We start from the raw sequence: 18,559 nt of genomic DNA, 5'->3' as shown, positions 1-18,559 counted from the left end.
GGCTCGGAGATGCTCCGGGCTGCGTATGCAGGTGACTGGCCCTGTCCAGGCTGGTCCGCGGTGCGTGTGCGCCTCCCGGGAGAAGACCCCCGCCAGGGAGGATGGGGGGGCAGCCCGCCCCCGCTCCCACCCGCTGCGGCTGGTTTCCAGGGTGCCAATCGGGTTCTTTCCCCCCACTAAATAGCAACAGTTTGGCCACGCTCAAGTAGAATAAAGTAGAGGAGGTTCGAGTCCCTGGCAGCGGTGGTGGTGGCAGGGACAGCGGCGCTGAGCCTGAAGGGAAGGTGACAGGGACTGCCGGCCATCCGGCCAAGATGTTTAACTGTTTCCTTTTGGAAAGAGCAAAACACGCTGACAAGTAAACAAGTTGAGAGCTGGCTGCTGGCGGGTGGGGGGAGACTTTGGACAGGGCCAGGTCGTCATGGACGCCCACCCTTGCCTGCCTTCTGTCTGTCCTCCCCAACCCCGTTTTGGGCATTTCCCAGACCCCTCCCCTCTTCCCCTCCTCTGCATTTGGGCGCCCACAGATCGCCCTGTTGGGCTTGGAGAACAGCTCGGGAACTGGGAGTGAGGATGGTGAAGGCAAGCGAGGGCTTGCCTGTTTTGCAGCCGGCGGTTCTGATATGATCGTGCAGATGTGTTTATTTGGAAAATTGAACTCTGACCTGTGTTTGCGTGGTTCTGCCCCCCATAAGTGAGACCTGTGGTGGCCTGTTCTTTTCTGGTTATTTTTCCTTGGCAGGGAAGGGGCCGGAAGCCTGGGCAGGGAGAAAAGAACTTGGGGTTCAGGGAGCCTGCCCATCTTTTCTTCCCCTGACCTCGGCCAGGTGACCCCCTCCCTTCTGGCCACCAGAGAAGGGTGGGGATGGCCCTCGGATGGTTCCGGAGGGAGCTCTGGCCTGTCTCCTCCCAAGGTCCCACCCCTTGGGGACTGGTGAAGTGGGTGGGATGCTGGGAAGGGTTCGCACTGGAGTCTGAGAAGGCGTTTGGGGGACTGGCGGGGGAGGGGGGGTAACGAATCTGCCATTGGCGCTGCTCTCCCTGGCGCCAGCCCTTCCTGTGCCTGAGCCCCAGCGTGATGGGGCTGCAAAGCCAGGAGGAATTGCAGCCCTCGCTCTCCCAAGCCCGCCAGCCCTCTCGGCTAATGGAGTCTCTGCTAGCGTTCTCGCAGCCAGCAATTCGAGGGGAGTGTACAGCCCAGGAGACGTTCCCCACTCTTGGCCCAGGAGACAAGCCTGACCCATATCTTGGCTGAGCCGTTCAGCCCCTCACCACCTTCAGTGCCCGGGCTGGCTGGAGAGGACATGATAAATAGCGGGGGGGAGGGGGGGCAGGAAAAACAGACCGGACCCAACTGTCCTCTCCCATTCTGCAGGCCAGGCACTCAGCTTCCCAGGGAGGCAGGAGGGTCTGAGCGAGATGGTTGGAAACTCCGAGTTGGACGTGCACGCTCAGGGCTGTATGTGTGTGGAGCTGGGGGAGCTTGGGAATGGGTCCCAGGGCTCGGGCTGAACCTAGGAATTTCCAGGGGGTTGTGGGGGCCAAGGGGCCCCAGAGGTGCCCAGGGAGGGTTTCCTGGGAGCCCGGGCGCTCCTGCGGCTTATTCCCTGCTCCACGGCTGTGTGTGTCTGTGGGAAGTCAGTGGGCGGCCACCGTCGCGTAGGTGCCTGAGAGCCACATAGAGCTGTCGCTGCTCTGAAGATGAGGCTGGGGACGCAGTTCGGTGGGGAGAGTTCACGTGGTCTTTCTAGGCAGAGGGTCCGAGATGGGGAAGCTGGGAAGGCTGGTGATGGCAGCCTCTGGTCCCCTTTGCCACAGGAGGACCCCAGAGGGCATCTGGGGGGACGGGGCGGGAGGGATTGGAAGCCCCTCTGTCTGTGGCCCCATCCTTGTTTCGGGGCGAGGACTCTGGCGGTCAGTCAGGACTCCTTTCCCTAAACCCACCCGACACCTAAGAGCCAGGGAGCTGCGTTCTCAGAGACGCTCCGAAGACTGGCGGGTGGGGGAAGGTCAGAGGTCGTGGGTCGGAGGCCCCTGCCCCACCCCTCTCCTCCCTAGTGCCCTGTTATGTCTATGGCTGGTATTGACTGAAGTCGGGGGAAGGGCCCTGCCTTCAGGCCCAGAGATGGAGGAGGCGGAGAGGGAGGGGAGCATGCAGACCCTGGGAAGCCGATGTCCCCATCCCTGCTCCACCCCCGGGGGAGTGAGGCTCAGGGCGGTCCAGGAACTTTCCCTGGGGCACCCAGTCCTGTGGAGAGCCAGGCTCAGCCCTCTGTCTGCCCAGCCCTGGAGCCTGGCACCCCACTCTGTGGAGCTGCCCTTGGGAGCAGCTGGAAGGAGGGGATTAGGGCAGAGAGAGCCCTCAGGGCAGGGAAGGGGCCTTGCTGGAGAGGAGCCTGGTGCTGCCAGAGATAAAGAACCAGGGGTCTCCTAGCCTTCCATCCGCCTGGGCTCTGGGTGTCACCAGGGGGTGCCCTCCATGCGCCACCCTCCTGATCTTGGGGCTGTGGTCCTTCCTCTCGGGGGGGGGGTGTGTGTGGTGTGGCTCCTGTGTACCCATTGGAGGCTCCTCTGATGGCCCCCCCCCCCCATGAGTATCAGAAGGAAATCAGCTGCCAGGCATCAGGGCAGAGTGTGGGTCGCACCTCCGCCCCTCCCAGAGCCCAGCGCTCCAGCGCCCTCCCTTCTGGCCTCTGGGTGTTGAGGAGGCCGGTCCCTGTGCCAGGGGAGCTCTGACACACGGTGACCTTACCTAGAAGGGTCCACGCGCAGCCGCGCCCAGCCAGGCCCTGACGTCACAAAGGCAGGAGGGTGGTGGCTGGGAGGTGGCTGTCTGGGCCCTCTCTTGGGCCAGGCCTGCTGGGAGTTGGGTGGGAATGGCGCACCCTTAGACCGCTAGAAGGGAGATGGGGGGAGAAGATGGCGCCGCTGGGCTGGGTGTTCTTGGGGTTGGCTTCTGGGCTCTTGGCTGGTGCTAGTGGTCACCCGCAGGGCCTCCCCTCCAGCCACTTCAGTGTCCCTGGTGTTGGCCGCCCTCCCCGCGGGCCGCCCCAGGGTTGGGTGGAGGGTCCTTCGGAGTACAGGCGCCTGGACCCTCAGCCTCTCCAGGGACCTAGGGCACAGCCAGCCTTGACGGTTACCACTGAGAGCTGGGACGCAGACGGCATTGTGGGGCCTTAGTCAGGAGCCCCAGGATTGGGGCCAGGCCTGAGGGAGGGAGGCTGAGGTGGGGGCTGGGGGCCTTTGAGGAGAGCTTTGGAAGGGGGCGGGGATACCGCCCGGGGAAAGCGGGACTTCAGGATGGAAGTTGGGGAGTTTGGGCCCCAGAAGCCCTGGGATGTTGCCTGGAGGCCCGATTGGGTGGGCCCCAGGCCTCCCTTGGAGAGGCCTCCCTGGAGCCAGAGTCTTCGCCCCTGAAAGCCAAGGTCAGTCTCCTTAGAGCCCAGGGCTTAGCCCCACGGCACCAGGGGCCCGAGCACGTGACAGCCCAGGGCAGAACCACCAGCCTGACCTGAGGCTGAGTGCTGTGAGCCACCTGCTGCCCTCCCGCCTGCCTGAGTGGCTGTGAAGAAGGGAGGGGCCTGGGGCTGTCCCCTGGCACACTCTCCACCTGCCCTGCCTGTGGGGATGGACCGGCCCCACCCCGCTGGCTCGTGGGGCATGTGTGGCCCTCCCGGCGATGGTCCCCTGGCAGTGCTGTGGCATCTCCCGGCTGCCTGTGCTCCGTTGAATGGCTTGTTCCGGGACCCCTCGGGCCTCCAGTGGGGGTGGCAGAGTAGGATTCGGGGAAGGGATGGGACACAGCACCCCGGGCTCCACTCACGTGACCTGTGAGAGCCCCAAGAGACGACTAGCCCTTCTGAGCCGGGAAGTTCATGGACCCCAGCTTCCCGGCTCCCCATTCCCTGAGCTCAGGGCTGGGTGTCTCTGCAGAGCCTCAGCCAGTGGCTGGGCGTGAGAAGAAAGTGCCAGAACTTCTCTTTCACATCATCCCTGCCTAGGAGAAGGGATGTTCAATATTTAACGTAGGGACTGCAGATACACATGCACATGATTTAATAAATATGAGTGCTTTGGGGTTGTGAGATAAATGTTTCATTGCCGAGGAATACGTAATCAAAGAGCTTGGTGCCGCTGTGTGCTGGGAAGGTCTGAGCTTGAGAGGGAGTTGGGTGGCGATGGGAGAGGCCAGCCCGGAGGCCCTGGCTCCCCCTGGCTCCCCCTGGCTCTGTTTCCAGGGGGTTGATGAGTTGGGAGGGGGAGCAGGTGACGTGAGGGGGCTCAGGCTGGTGGCACAGCGGATCTCTGCTCCCAATCGGTTCCTGAGGCCCCCTAGTCCCCAGGGGCCAGGCCAGTTCTCGCAGCCGGTCTGCCCATCTGCTCAGGACCCTGCCTTTGGCCCCTGCGTAGCAGATTCGTCATCCCCGTGCCCACCCAGCGTTCATGCCTACCATGCTCCCCAGCTTACGGTCCTTGAGTTGACTTGCGACAGCTACTGGAGGTCCGTAGGCGGGATTAGCAGTCCCATGTTACTGATACCAAACAGAACAAAGCCCAGCATCCGAGTCCCAGTGCTGGAGTTGCGTGGCCACAAACGGAAAGACTGAGAAGGGTCTCGGGGCTCCTCCTCTCTCAGGGCTTCTCTGGTCTGTCCCCTCCACCCTCTCTCTGGCAGGACACCCTGCTGCTCGGGAGGAAGGGAGATGCTATTACCCAGAAAGTCCTTTCTCCCGAGGGCAGCCTTCTGGGAAGAGCCCGTGCGAGGGCTTTGGGGACGGCGTAGCGGCTGGCAGTGGGTCTACCAGTGAGCCATCGGGGCAGGTCATCGTCACCCCCTGAGCCTTCCCCACCTCCACCCTGTTACCCATGGATGTCAGGGCCCGGGCAGGTGGGTGGCCCCTCGTCCGTGATTGGTCAGCAAGAGCGAGGGCTCCGGTGGAGCCAGAGTGGAATGGGGGTGCCCAGTGGAGGCATGAGAAGCCCCAGGGGTCCCCACATTTCTGCCTACCCCGAAGGCCGTCCGTGATTGGTCAGCAAGAGCGAGGGCTCCGGTGGGGCCAGAGTGGAAGGGGGGCGCCCAGTGGAGCCATGAGAAGCCCCACGGGGGTCCCCACATTTCTGCCTACCCCGAATGTGGGCTCGCCAGGATGCAGAGCTGGAGGGACTGCTGCAGTTCCGTGTCCCAGGAGAGGCCCAGAGAGGGGCGGGGCTTTTCTGGGTCCCCCCCGCCCCCCCCCACCCGGAGCTAGAAGACCTCATTTCCCAGGGGTGGGCGCTGCCCTCTTCTACTCTGCTCTGGTGCCCGTTCTGGGCTCTCTGTCAAAGCCAGTGCCTCGCCCATGACTGTGTCTCCCTCTGGGGCGATGTTTCCAAATCCAGGGTCCCCAGAGGCAGCAACTATGCGCGGCTGGCAGCCCAGCCAATTAGAAATCCACTGGGCGAGGGCCGAGGAGCTCTGCTCACATCAGGGCTGGCGTCTGCGGGCTGGGCGCGGCAGCCCAGCCAATTAGAAATCCACTGGGCGAGGGCCTCCGCGGAGCTCTGCTCACATCAGGGCTGGTGTCTGCGGGCTGGGCGCCCGGCCTCTCTCTCTAGCCTCCCCTCTGCTCCCCACCCCCACGCTGTCCCCACCTGGGTCGTCCCGTCCAAAGTTTCCTGGGGGCTGGGTGGTGGGAGACTCAGGATTCCTTCCCCGGACCGACAGCGGTTTCCCCAGCAGCTCCTCCCAGCTTTACACACCCCTTCCTCCTGGGGACCCCGGTCCTGACCTGTAAGGTGAGGGCGGTCACAGCCACCTCCCAGCAGTGCCTTGAAGGTCGGGGTGTGTGTCATGCCGCAAAGGGGAAGCCGGCAGCGCACCGTCACTGATAATAACCTGCCTCTGTGCACACTTGCTCTGTTCCAGTCACTGTTCCAGGCGCTTTAGCGGTCATGCCTCGTTACGGCGTCACACCAACCCCATGAGAGAAGTACTGTTATTAGCCCCATTTTACAGACAGGGACACCGAGTCCAGAGATGGAGTTGGCCTTATTTCATGCAGCCGGTGAACGGCAGAGCAGTCTGACGTTTAACGTGAAGCTGTACCGCCTCGCGCATAGTCATGCATAGTGGTGTACACACACACACACACACACACACATTCACAGATACACAACCGCCGTGCTGTCTTAGTAAATTAAAAGGGTGTGCATGAAGGGCCAGGGGGTGACATTCAGTCCCCTAGGTGAGAGCTGCCTGGCTGGGGTTGGAGGGGAGGCAGACGCGATAATGACGGGTAAGGTGTTGGCCAAGCCGAGCTGGCCGGCAGTCCCAGCCGGGCTCCCAGCCGTGGGGAGGCTCTGGGCTCTCCTGGCCTGTTCCCAACAGTCGCCTCCCCCAAGGCCTGTCCCGGCCAAGCCTCTTCCCAGGCCTCCGGACCAACCGTGGCATCCTGGCCTCGGAGGGCAGGGCCGGCCCTCAGGAGACCGGGTGCCAGCGGAGGCTGTGGGGATGCAGGAGGCCGGCGCTGGGTCCCGGCCAGCTCCACGCGGGGCCGAGGCGCGGTCAGCAGCATGGTGCCCCTGACCGCCCGTGGCAGGGAGAGGCGGAGGGGAGAGCGGGGGGCTGGGGGGCTTCTCCAGGTAGAGTTTGGGGTCTGGGGCTGCCTCCGGTGCAGAGCAGGAGGGTGTGTGAAGTTCTGAAGGGCCAGTTGTAATTCTCCAGGCCCTTCTCTCGCCTCCTCCTCCATTGAGCAGCTTTGCCTCCCCTCGGCCCCGTCTCTTCCCCGCCCCTCCCCCCTTGCTCATGGAAGCCGCCAGCTCTCCTCATGGGAGTGAGCTGTCCCCGTGGAGAGAGCCGAGGACCCAGCAAACAGGGCAGGCATTGGTGGGCTCACCCCATTTTGGATGCTGCTGGGCGGGGTGAGTGGGCCCGCCATGCCATGGAACCTCCCTGCCTCAGTTTCCCCTTCTGGGCGTGGGGTCCGAATGGCCGCAGGGCACTGTCAGATCAGTGTGGTGACATGCGCCTGGGCCCGTGTCGGTTGTGTCCATTGCTAGACGTCTGGGAGTGTTTCTGAGTGAGGAAGAGAGTCAAGACATTGAAGCAGAAATCATCAGATTTGGAAAGGGGCTCAGAAATAATTGGAGCCAAACCCAGTTTTACGGAGGGGAGACCTGCGGCCCAGGAGGGGTGGAGGGAGTTCTGGCAGGAGGCAGACCCGCACTGGGGGGCGTGGGTCTCCCCCCTACCCCGCCTCTGCTCCAGCGCTGAGGGATTCCGGTTCTCCCAGAGGCGGGAAAGGAGCGCTCCGCCTCCTGCTAAGAGCGAGAAAGAGGAAAGTGAGCTTAGACTCGCAGCGCTAATCCGCTGCCTCCACTGTAAACTGCGCCATGTGCACGCACAAGTGCGTTCTGCTGGGCGCGCATCACCTCTGAGGTCTTGTAAACAAGCCCTAAGCCTTTGGCTTCTTGCCTGCCAAGGCGGGCCAGACCCCCGGCGGCCACCAGAGGGCAGCGCTGCGCACGAGAGTGGCTGGCTTGCCAGCTGGAGCCGGGGTGTCACACCAGCCTGGTGAGGTGTGTGCAGGTGGCCCGGCTTTCAGAGCCTCCCCTGGGCCCAGCTGAGCAGAGGGTCAGCGCTCCCGGCGGGCCCTGCCTCAGCATCTGCAGCCCAGGGTGCGAGTCTCCCAGACAGGAGCCTCCTAGGAGGCGGCCTGGAGCGCTCTCTTCCCACCTCCTGTCTCGGCAGCGCGGGAGGGATCAGGAAGTGGCCGTGGGTAATGGAGTGGGTTGACTGGGCCACAGTTCCCGCCCAGGAGGACCCGTCCTCATGGGGACACAGAGACGTGGACCAAGGGTTGCACTGTGGGGTCCGTGTCCTGGAAGAAGCGGGCTCTGTAAACTGCCGCAGGCCACATTGGATATCCTGGCCCAGGGGTGGGGGCGCCTCTCACCTCCCCTGTCCCCTGTCCCCCATGCCAAGTGGGAATGACTGGATACCGAGTCGCTGTTCGGTAAACACCAGGTCCTGATATTTCCCAGACCTGAGAGTATAGTGCTGTCTCCTAACCTCCCCAGACCCCATCTCTGCTCCCAGAGATGCCTTCTAACGTGACGGGCATGACAGTGCCTGCAAGCCAGCTCGCGGCCCGGCCTGGCCGCTTACGCAGGCCTGCTTCCTCTGCGGGTCCTGCGGCTCTTCCCAGTCACTTCCGGGTGTTGACTTGGTCCGTGCCCTAGTGGTTCCCGAATGAGCCGCCCTAGTTCCACTAGCGCTGTTATCAGCCTCGGAGGCGGGGCCTGCTGCCTTTGTGATGGCGTTGAGCTTAGAGGGCAGGGCCCTCAATTCTGTCCTGAGGGGTGACCCATAGCTGCGGGACCCCGGGCTGCGGGCGTGACCCTATTGGTTGTGGTCAGTCTTTCCCCACCTACCTGTTTCTGGTACTTTTTTGAGGGCGGTGACAGGCACCCTAAACTGCAGGGACGCAGCTGACGTTTCCCTCCTGCTGAGCCAGAGGTCATTTGCATGTATGACCTTGCCTGTTGGCAATTGCTACATCAAACTCGAGATCACAGTTGTCCTCCTTACGCGCTGGGACCCTGCGCTGGCTGCTTTTCTTGTTCCCCAGCTCCCTCATCTGAAAGATGGAGAAAGAATCATAGAGGCTTATTGTAAGGTTTTGATGAGAATGCACGCGCTCAGTGTTGTGGTAATAATAGTGGTTTCTTTGGCCAAACAGCCTTCGGTTTAATCCTGGCTCCGCCCCTGTGTGAGTTTAGGCAAGTGGCTTAGCTTCTCTGAGCCTCGGTTTCTTCATCTGAAGAGTCAGGCGGGCTGTGTCCATCCTCCCAGAGTTCAGTGAGACCGGGGGAGGTGCCTGGCCTGCGTGGGTGCACGGAGGCCAGAGTGGCAAGGGCCATGGCGGGCGTGTCTCAGAGGCGATGGCAGTGCCATTTCTGGGTCCTTGAAGAATGGATTAGGGGCAGTTATGCCAAGAGAGCTAGCACCTGAGCCAGAGCTGAGGGGACCAACAGAAGGACCGAGATGGTGTGTATTTGAAAGAGGCGGCAAAGTAGCAAAGACACATGTCATCTGGAAGAACAGGGAGATAGTCATGGCTCCCACTGACAGACTCATTGGGTCCCAAGCGGCAGAGGGTCCCGGGCAGATCTGCCTGCTGCCCCCCTTCCCCACTCTCTGCCCCGGGGGTTTGGATGCCAGGCATCTCTGTGCAGGATAACTCGGTAGCACCCGCCCCTAACAGATGTTGTCCACGTGTCTCTACTGCTGTCACCCTGGTCACCATTCACTAGCTGATTCCCTTCTGGCTGCTGTGACTGACCAAGCCTAGCAGCTACAGATGGGGCTGCAGGACCGGCCCTGGGACAGAGAGTCTAGGAATCCAGTGGGAAGCGCTCACCTCTAAGTCTCATCCATCCTCCCCTAAGCCTCCCACGCCCATTCATTGCAGTTCCACATTCAGCCACAAGAGGGCATTAGACCATGCCTTCTGCAGGGAGGGAGGTGCGGTGTGGCCTGTCCCACTGTGATTGGGCCTTTGATCGAGCAGCAGGTGGTTGCTTCCCAGATGCCAGCCTCTCTGAAGGCCACCGCAGACCAACTTGATTTCACCACATAGCACGGAGTCTACTATCTCAAGGGAGGCCACATCGCAGCAAAAAGTCATGGGATTTGGCATCAAACTTGGGTTCCAATCCTTGCCCTGCTCCTTGCTGGTTTTTCTGAGCGTTGAGTCAGTTGCTTGGTTTCTCTAGTCTCACTTTCTTCACTGAAAAGCATGCTGTTATTGGGAGATGTTGCTGCAGGGATTGAATGACATGATGTGTGGAAAGTGTCCGGAAGGTGATGGACACTCCATGGTTGGCCATCTGTTTCCTTCTGGAAGAAGGATGAAGTTAGGGCACAGCACAGGAGATATTTGTGGGATCCCGTTGGCCCGATGGGCTCACTTCCCTCCCTAGTAAACACTCTATGGTTCCTGTTCGTTGGGGGCAGCAGTGACCCCCAGTGGCCAGAATGGAGAACAGCAGTGCATGCAGACCTGGGGGTGGGGTGGCGGGCTTTGTTGGGTATTGTTGGGGCACATGACACTGAATCTGTCAGGGGATATTGGCTTCAGAGGCTGTCAATCAAATTTCTCTTTCCTTCAGATGCTAGTGGCTAGAGATGGTTCCCTGAGGGCTTAGTGTGATTGATGGTGGCCGCTGGGATGTTTGTTGCCTGGACCAGTGGCTGAGGTTTTAACTGCACAACACACACATGCAAGCAACTGACTTTACCAAAGCCACCCAATCCCGCCTCCAACAGCCAGACCCGTGGTGCATCATGGGATGCTGCTCTTTATGAGGTACTTTGTCCCTCATCTCTCAGGTGGGCCTCAGCCAAGAGGCTCCGGACCTCTGAACCTCAGTGTGTTCATCTGGGAAATGGGCCGGTTGGCTGGCTGACTGGGAGGGCTCCTCCAGCTGGGACCAACTTCGCTTCACAGCCTTCGCTCAAAGTGCTTGTTGCCTGTGGGGATCCGTGGGAAGTGGGGATAGTGAGACCTGCCTGCAGAGCTTCCGGCCTTCCTTGCACAGAAGCTGCAGCCCAGAGAAGAGGGGGGCCCCTCTTGGTGGAGGTGTGGCCCTGAGGCTGCAGTTGGGGTGTCTCTGGCTCCCCATCTCATGCAGCCTCTTCATTAAGCACCTGAGACCGGGGAGTCTGGGCAGATGCACTGGCTCAGGCTCAGGCTCAGGCTCAGGCCGGTATCAGGGCCAGCCTTGCTCCAGATTGGGTTTCCGAGGCCCTGCCACCCTTGAGTGGCAGTCATACTAACCAATGAGGTGCCAAGACGCCACGTGGGAAATAGCATGGGGACTGGGAGGGGCAGGGCGCAGGGAGGGTGTAGTGTATTCCCTGAGGGGCTGCGAGGGAGGGGCAGTGGAAGGGTGGCAGGGCCCTCAGCCCCTGGCCGGAAGGGGAGGGTGGAAGCTGACTTCCAGGGCAGGGGCCTTGGCCGGAGCTCTCCCTGCTGTCCTTTGGGGACGTCTGGCTCCCGTTCCTGGGGCAGGTGCTGGAGGGGAGGCCCCCGTGTCTCATTTTGCAAAGGACTGTCTTCCAAGTGCGGAGCAGACAGCTAGCGGGGCCTGGCGAGCGGCGTGTTCAGCCCACGGTGGCTGCTGAGCGGCATCTGGACCTGGGCTGTGGGTGCCAGGTGTCTGGCCGCCGGCCTCCCTGCCTGGCAAGGCCCATCCCAGCAGCTGGAGGATTGGGCAGGATGAGCAGACGCACTGGCTGGGCCTGGAGAGGAGCAGCGAGGCCTCTCATCCTCGCCCGGGGCACCGGCCGTGTGCCGGCACCGCCCTGGGTCCTGGGACACCAGCTGAGAGAGGGAGAGGCAGGGCCGGGTGGCGGCCCTGCACACAGGACCTACGCTGAGGCCGCCTCAGGAGAAGCAGGGGCAGGATTTATTTTACTTATTTTGTAACTTTTTCTAATGGAAGCTTTTTAAAAAAATTGATTTCAGAGAGAGGAAGGGAGAGGGAAAGAGAGAAACATCAATGATGAGAGAGAATCATGGATCTGCCTCCTGCAGGTCCCCTACTGGGGATGGAGCCCACAACCCGGGCATGAGCTCTGACCAGGAATCGTACCCTGACCTCCTGGTTCATAGGTGGATGCTCAACCACTGAGCCACACCGGCCGGGCTTCCACCTTGAGTCTTTTGGTTCCCCTGCCCAGAAGCCCCCGGGCCTTCTCTCTGCTCACCGGGCCCTCCCTGTCACCCCAGCCCCCCCTCTGAGGTGCTCTTTGTTGTCCAGGCCCACGTGTCACGACTGTTCTAGCTTCCCAGTCTCTGGAGCACAGAGTGATGGCGGCTGCTGTTCGCTGAGCACGTACTGTGGCCCAGGAAGTTTATGTAGCGTCTCATCTAATCGGGTCATAGGACAGCAAGGACGGCTCTCGCTTCACAGACGAGGAAATTGAGTCCAAATGACGAAAGGGCTTGCCCCAGGCCGCAGTGCGAAGGGCACGGTTCGGGCTCAGACCCAGGCCGGCTGCAGCGCCCACGGCCCCACGCCCTTTGCAATGTGCACAAGCGGCTGGGACGAGCTCACACCCCGGGGAGAGGAAGGGACAGGGAGCCGGGTGGGTCGGTAGGAGGGTGTGCGGCAGTTACGTTGTAACTTGTCTGTGTAGTAACACGGCTGTATTTTAAAAACATGGTGCTGATAACGGAAAAGCAAGTTTCAGGATGACATATTATATGTGTAGTTTAAAAAACACAGTGACAAATATAATGCATTGTTTATGGACACAGATATATAGTAAAAAGATAAAATCACGGTCTGGATACAAAGCAATTTCGTGGTCGCCCCGGGGAGGCGGGGGCGGCCATCAGGAAGAAGCACCGGCCTTTATCTGCGTCTGTTCCTTCTCTTTCTCTGCGAGATCCCAGCTTATGACAAAGTGGAACTGTGCGTTCATGCCAGGTGATGGGGAAATAAGGCGTTCGTATAGAACCCTTTGTTTTTCTCCACTAAAATGAAACGTTAGCCTTAAGCAATCAAAAGATGATCACACCCTTCAGATTTGCAGTTGAAAAAATAAAAACCACGCTAAGTCATTGTGTTAGTTGGCTAGGGGCTCCCGTCACAAAAAGCCGCAGTCACCGCGGCCTAAACAGCAGACGTGGGTCCCTGTCAGTTCTGGGGGCTGGAAGTCCAAGGTCAAGGTGTGACCAGGCTGGCTGCTGCTCCCCTGGGCTTGTGGGTGGCGGCCTCCTGCCCCTCCTCACGCGGGCATTCCTCGGTGCGTGTCCGTGTCCTCGTCTGTGCTTACAAAGTCACCAGTCATATTGCTCAGGGCCCCCCCTACTGACTTCACTCTACCTCTCACCCTGTAAAGACCCTGCCTCCAGTGCAGTCCCATTCGCAGGCACTGGGCTGAGGAATATTTGGGGTGGGGCCGGGGGGAGAGACAGTTAAGCTCATAAGAATCAGAAGACAAAACGATTTGCACGTCGGCTGAAATTGGAGTCTTTCTCTGACTTCCCGGGGCCAGACACCCGCGGAAGTCCATCAGAGCTTAATTTCGTTCAGGCTTTAGTGCCTCCAACTGAGGGTGCCGGGGGCACACCTGCTTGGCTGGCCTGTGGGCTGTGGGACGCATTCTTAACTCACCTTACAAAACACCGCCGGGTCTTTTGCCAAAGTGGCTGCACCCGTTGGCACGCCAGGCCTGGTCTGGAGGCACCTGGGTGAGGTAGGCCCATGCACAGGCCTCCTGTGCAGACACGGGCCCTGCTGGAGGAAGCTGAGAGGCACAGGGGCCATGCCACTTGCTCAAGGTCACGGGTGGGAGGTGGCAGAGCCGGGACTGGCTGACTCAAAGCCCTCGGGGTTTCCACTGTGACGCTGCGCCTTGCCCAGGCCGGGCTGAGCAGGCAGGAAAGCAGGCGCTGGCTTCTCAGGGCACCTCTGTGTCCCCAGCCCAAGGACATCCTGGTCCCTGGGTCCCCTGTTCTCTCTGGCACCGTGACATCAGGGCAGGTGGCAGGTGGTGCTCCCAGCAGGGGTCAGGCAGGGCCCTGGGCAGGTGCTCTCTGGCCTGGGCTGGGCTGCTTTCTCCAACTTCTCCATCCACCCTGGTCACGCGGCCCCTCTCAGGGCTCTGGGCTGTGTCCCGTGTGCAGTGGACGGACAGACAGACAAGTGCCAGACAGCAGCCTGGATCCTCAGCTCCCCCTGCTCGAGGAGTGCTCAGACACAGGTGCAGGGAGGCCCCAGACCAGTGCGCACTTATTCCTCCACAGTCTGGGGCTGTGCTGAGCCAGCCTGGACCTGCCCCCCAGAGCCACAGACGGGGCGCGGACGGAGACGCACACAGGCGCTGTTCCTTCCTGTGGGGATGTCACGATGCGCGAGATGGTGAAGTTTCAGGCCGGGCCTCAGTGGTGGAGATGGGTAGCGTTTTCCCCCCCCCCCCCCCCCCCCCCCCCACGAAGGAAGGAAGCCCAGGGGCGACAGGGAGACTGGCTGGAGGTGGGTCTGCTCCATGTGGGGCTGGGCCAGGGGAGGGGGGGAGGCGCTGGGAGGAGGTACCAGGCCAGGTGTCCGCTGACAGTGAGGAAGAGGCGGAGCTTCGGTTCAGGAGATGGAGGTAGAGGTTTCCAGCAACACAGCACCTTTGAGGAGGGGCGGGTGGGAGAGTTTGGGGGATGGAGCGGGGTGTGCAAGGCCGTGAGGTTGAGAGGTGAGAGGTCAGCAGGCCTTGCAGGCCATGGGCGGGGGGACTTCAATCCCGAGGAACAAGGAGGCCAGAAGGCTTTCCTTATAAGCGGGAGATGATTCTGTTTACATCTGAAGTGATGGTTGCACACGGCGGGTGGGGCTCCCTGGGAGGCGCTCCCCCAGGGGGGCCTCGGAGCAGGTCCCCGAGGATGAGCAGGCGTTGGCCACGTCGGGGGCAGACGTGGGGGAGACTGCTGCTCCCAGCAAGCACAGGGCTCCCGCCCCACATGCATGGGAGCCAGTGCCAGGGACGGGCTTGAGGAAAGAAAGAAGCTTTTACTGCGAGGACGACCGGCAAGGCAGCGGGAAGCAGGGCTCCAGTCTGTGTCCCCATCCCGGGCTCCTGGCGAGATGGTAGGGGTTTCAGCACCGGACCTCGCTGGGCCACAGACCGTTCGCTTCTGGAAGCTTCCGACCTTCAGGTTCTGGTCGGTTCTGGTGCTTTGGTTCCAAGGGGGAGAGTTTAGGGCTCACAAAGGTTACTTCCTGGTCTTGTTACGAGGGTGGGGCAGGGTGAGCTGGTCCTGCGGCTGCCCTGCTCCGGGAGAAGGAAGGGAGCCGGCAGCAGGAGGACCTTCGAGGAGCAGAAGGAGACCAGGCCTGGCAGCTGCCTCCTCCTGAGTTCGCTGCGAGTCTGGTTGGGACTCGGGGTCAGTCCTGTTGACCTTGTCTTCCAGGCTCAGCCTCTGCCTGGCTAAGTCAGTGCTGGGCCAACTCGCGGATGAATGAACATGCGGATGGGGAGCGGGTGTTGACGTTCAGGAGCTGGGAGGGAGCCCTGGGGCCCAGAGGGCACAGGCGGTTGGACTGGGGTGTGCCCATCACCCCGTGGCTGGAAGTCCAGGCTGCCTGACCTGGTGTCCGCGGCCCATGAGGGAGGCCTGGTCCCTCCTGCAGGGCCCGAGGTGCACGGTGGCAGAAAGCACCTCTGACTCAGGAGGGCCACCTGCTAAAGTGTATCTGTTTATTCAGAGATTTAATTACCATGTTTAAATATTAAAGAGTAAACACCTGTCTAGTGGGACTCAGCCTTTACCAACAGGAGCTCTGCCTTACGGCCCGGGTTTGTCCGGAGGAGGCCCAGGTTCTCCTTGGAGAAGCAGGGAAATGGGCCCAGGGGAGCGGGGAGGTCGGGGAGGAGGATCGGGGTGTGGGGGGTGGGAAGGAGGAGGAGGAGGAAGTGGAGGAGGAGGAGGAGGAGGAGCAAGAGAAGGAGGAGGAAGGGGTTGGGGAGAGGAGAGATTTCTGAAGAGGCGGCGCTGTCCAGGCAGGAGAAATACCAGGCTGTAGATCTGTGGTCCATTTGTGCAGTGGGAAGGGAGCTGCAGGTGTGTGGGCAGCTGACAGCAGGGGACAGGAGGCCATCTGGAAGGGGTCCCCACAGTTGGGGGGTTGGCGGGTCTTGGGTCTTCCTAGGGGGATGCCTGTTTCCTGTGCTAAGGTTTGTGGGACCCAGCTTCTCACCGTGACGTCTAGGGGGCCGCAGCCCGGAGAGGAGCCGCCATGGCTCTGCCTGGCTGGGAGGGAGGGCACGGGAGCTCCATGCCGACCGAGTGTTCAGGGCTCTGTGCTGTAGCTCCCGCAGACGGAGTCCCAGGCACGGGGAGATTACGCGGGGTTATTTATCGGCAGTGCGCGCTCCGGCTTTAATTTTTCCTTTTTGCTTATTCAGGCTTTAGCTCCAGAGGAAAATAGCCTGGGGTGGCTCCGAGATAGATTCTCTCTGCCCCATTAACTTATTCAGTGAGTTTAATGGTCCCCTCTCCCCTCAGCCTTGAAGCCATCATTAAAACGCAGAGATTTATAAAAGCAGAGACACTGAGCTTTAGTCAAACTTTTGCTCTGGGTTGGGGGAAGGGCAGGGGCGGGAGAGGTGGGGGCAGCCTGGCTGGCCTGCACCTGCGCCCAGAGCTAGGGGCGGCCTGGGAGCGGGTCCTAACCCAGGACAGGAGGCCGGCTGGGCTGGCCATGATGGGCAGGGCCGGCGCTGCGGGGGGTCGGAGAGGAGAAGGTGGAGGTGACAGCAGGTACAGGATGGGTGCAGAGGGCTGGGCTGGGCTTAGGGAAGCTGGGGGACAGGTCTGCATGGGGGAGGGGCAGGGGGCACTTCAGGCTGGAGGTGCAGCGAGGACAGATGCCCAGGCCGAGAGGAAGTGCTTGCTCCAGCGCCTGGAGGGCAGGGCAGGGGCCCTGGGGGGACAGACGGCCGGGGACGGCCTTGGGAGGGGAGGGCCTGGTGCTGGGCTGAGGCCGCTGGACTTTCTCGGTTTGGAGTCTCTGAAGGTTTGGGAAGACAGCTTTACCTACAGGAACTCCATTGGCCTTTAAAAGTAATAAGTATGTTGTGAAGGAAAAGCTAGAAATAGCAACAAGTGGGAGATGGACAAGTCACCCAGCCACAGGGAGCTGGGGAAACCCACGCTGTGTGGGTGCCCTGCCTGGCTGTTGTGGGCAGTTCTGGGGTTGGAGCACAGGGCACAGCGGCTCTGAGAACTCGGTGCCGCCAGGAGGGCTCTGCGGACAGGCTCCGTGCCCGCGGACCAGGGCGGTCAGGCACCAGCCAGCGGACCTGGCCCTTCCCGCATCGTTAAAGGCCCACAGACGAGGACGAGTCAGCGCGTGGTGTGTGCTCACTGAGGGGGTGCAGGGGCTGGGGCCTGTGCTGTGGGCTTCCTGCGGGGGGAGTCAGTGAAGACATGGGGGTGGGCACCCTGGACGAGAGGAAGCGGGGGTGAGGGCATGCAGTTGCCTAAGCTCTCGGGATGGGGTGTTTTCTTCCTGTCCCAGGGCCCCAGGCTGGGCAGTGGGGTGACGTGATGACTGAGCTGGTGGCAGTCGGAGATGGATCGTAGACACGTGGGGTGGGGAGCATCGTCTCCGGACTGAGGGGTGAAGGTCAGAGTGAGGAGGAGGGCAGGGGGGTGAGGTCACGGGAGAGGGAGATGGCACGGAGGTCACACTGGCAGGGTTAGGGCCGAGGGGGCACCCAGGGAGTCTGAGAGGCGCTTCCAGCGAGGAGCCTGGAGAGGGGAGTGATTGCAGGAGATTGGGCAGATCCGGAGGGGGCGGGCAGGGGAGGAGAAGAGGGGGTGCATCTGGCCTCACACACCCGGTTTGGTTGGCTTGGACATCCGGGAGTGTCCCCAGCCTAGTGACCCTGGGGCACCCCAGCCTAGTGCACCCCAGCCTGGAGGTTTGTGAGTTCCGTGCCCAGAGCTGAGCGGACAGGAGGAAGGGCTGAGCGCCAGGGGAACCTGGCGTGTCCCTGTGGAGGCAGGAGGCGAGGAGGATGCCAGCGCTCCCGCCAGGGGACCAGCCTCCAGGACGAGGGAGTGGTCAGCCAAGTCCATGGCCGAGGGAGAGGGTGAGTGGACGCAGGGGGAGCAACAGGCCAGAGAAGAGTGAACACAGAGCTTCCTCCAAGGGCTTGGCACCCGGGACGCGGGTTCAGGCTGGTGGGAAGCCAACACGTGTTTTGTAAGGATGGGGAGACCTGAACGTGCTCATGGGCAGAATGGGAGGAGCCATGGACGGGGAGCCCGCAGGAGGCAGGGGCCAGGGCGGAAACAGGGCCTGTGGCGTTGGAGAGACTGGCGCCTGGCCCCGCCTTGCATTCGCACAATGCCCGGAGCTGGAACGGGAGGAAAGGGACCCGCTCTCTGCGAGAGGAGGGCGAGGGAGAGGTGAACTCCAGGTGGGTTAGTGACGGGAAAGACCCCTCCGAGCCTCCGTATCTTCATCTGTGAAAGGGGAAATGGTACTTCGAGGGCTGTGGAGAGGGGCTGGCAGCGCGCTGCTGGACGCACGCTGAGGGCTCTCTCAGGTTCCGTGGTGTGGTTGCTGCTTTTACGGGTGGACTAGACCTAGGTCCTCTGCTGACATGAGCGTGGCCCGGCAGGAATGGGGCTCCTAGAGGCACAGGTCAGGGCTCCCTGGGCTTGAGTCCGGGTTGGGGGGTGGGGGCAGCTGAGGGCCTGGAATGGGCTCAAGGCTGAATGGCCCTGGTCGGCAGGACCCTGGGGCACCCACAGCCTCTGGGAGCCTCGGCCCGCCTGCCCAGGCCACGCTGGAGTCATCAGTGTCTGCAGGTGCTGGAGCCGGATGCAGTAGAATCTGTGGGTTCACCTAGTGCACCCCAGTCCCAGCCCCCCAGCATCTTAGGGCCGCCTCCTGGACCGCTGGGGGCTGTGCCCCTCTGCTCACAGCAGCAGCTGGCGCTTCCCACCATCTCCCCTGAGGGTGCTCTGGGGTGCTGGGTGGCAGAGCGAGAGGAGTGGCATGC

General features: G+C 61.8%; 1 protein-coding gene across 2 annotated transcripts in view; it reads left to right on the top strand.

The window, feature by feature from the left end:
- The window catches only part of NTRK3 (neurotrophic tyrosine kinase, receptor, type 3), a 221,922-nt gene that overhangs the window by 643 nt on the left and 202,720 nt on the right, over positions 1-18,559 (top strand). The gene's annotated exons all lie outside the window — the stretch shown is intronic.

Source organism: Myotis brandtii, unplaced genomic scaffold (genome assembly GCF_000412655.1).
Source record: "Myotis brandtii unplaced genomic scaffold, ASM41265v1 scaffold409, whole genome shotgun sequence".
NCBI classification, from domain to species: Eukaryota; Metazoa; Chordata; class Mammalia; order Chiroptera; family Vespertilionidae; genus Myotis; species Myotis brandtii.
Note: the sequence above shows the minus strand (reverse complement) of the source record. Positions and strands in the feature narration are given on the sequence as shown.